The following is a 1,149-nucleotide window of genomic DNA, read 5'->3' as shown; positions in this document are numbered from 1 at the left end:
CCTCCGAAATGCGTTCTCTGGAAAAGCTGCTCGGAATTACGTTTCTCAGCCCCAATATTACGGCCAATTTCCAAAAAATACTTGTTGTGTACTGTCATTTAAAACATTAGCACACTGTTCAGGGTGTCTGTGCTGATTCTTCACATTGGCCAGCCCACAATGCATTGCTAACTACAGTACAAAACTGTATTACATGAATACAGTAGATTAGTGTAGAAAATTGGCTGTAAATTAACAGCAATTGCTTACAGTGTATAGAAAACCTAAGTAGTAATTTAAACTGATGCTTTTTGGTTATTGCGATGCGTAAAATGATGGTTTCCATGGGAACAGTCAGTAGCCTATAGAAGAGCCGGGTGCTGTTATCTGGTGCCATGTGATCTTTTGTCAGGGAGATTTGCTACCAAACTCCTGCACTTTGAGAGTTATATCACATTATTTATCTGCTGTTCTTAGGGTTTTTTTATGTGTCCTGATGAATATTTTATTGTTAGAAAACATGATCTCATTGGAGTCCATTTCTGTGAATGAATTAAAAATGTGTTTCACCACTCATCTCTCCTTGTGTGAACAGAAGTCTCATGAGTGAAGTGATCTTTTAATGCACTGGTCTATTTGGAACATGTTTGGCTTTTTAAAATCTCATAACTAATTGTTAGACTAGTTGAAAGAAAACATCAACAAAACACATTTAAATAATTTTACTGACTGTCTATTTGTGTCTAGATTTCATCTAAAATCGCCAGAAACAAGGGTTGATAATGCCTCAATTGCATATTTAAACATTATGAAACTTTAATGGTATAACTTTTTATTCACTGATATCATATAAATAAAGCTATTTTTATTATTATTGATATTTGGCTCTTTCAGCTTTACAACTACACTTCCTACTGATCTTCTGATCACTTATCATTAGATGCAGACTGAGAGAATTCTTCCTTTTGCCATGTTTACTTACTGTGCATCTCAATCTTATCTGTGTATTCAAACGTTTATGGAAATACTTTGAGTGTAGTTTAAAGTAAAAATATTGTCTAACAGCGTGTCTTCATGATCCTTCCAACACTATAAAGGCTCTGGGATCTTTACGATGATATTTAATCTTAAAGACAACCCTGTGAAACATCTTTGATTGTAGGATCAGCA

Source organism: Eleginops maclovinus, chromosome 4 (genome assembly GCF_036324505.1).
Source record: "Eleginops maclovinus isolate JMC-PN-2008 ecotype Puerto Natales chromosome 4, JC_Emac_rtc_rv5, whole genome shotgun sequence".
NCBI classification, from domain to species: Eukaryota; Metazoa; Chordata; class Actinopteri; order Perciformes; family Eleginopidae; genus Eleginops; species Eleginops maclovinus.
The sequence above is the reverse complement of the archived record's forward strand: the minus strand, read 5'-3'. Positions refer to the sequence as shown.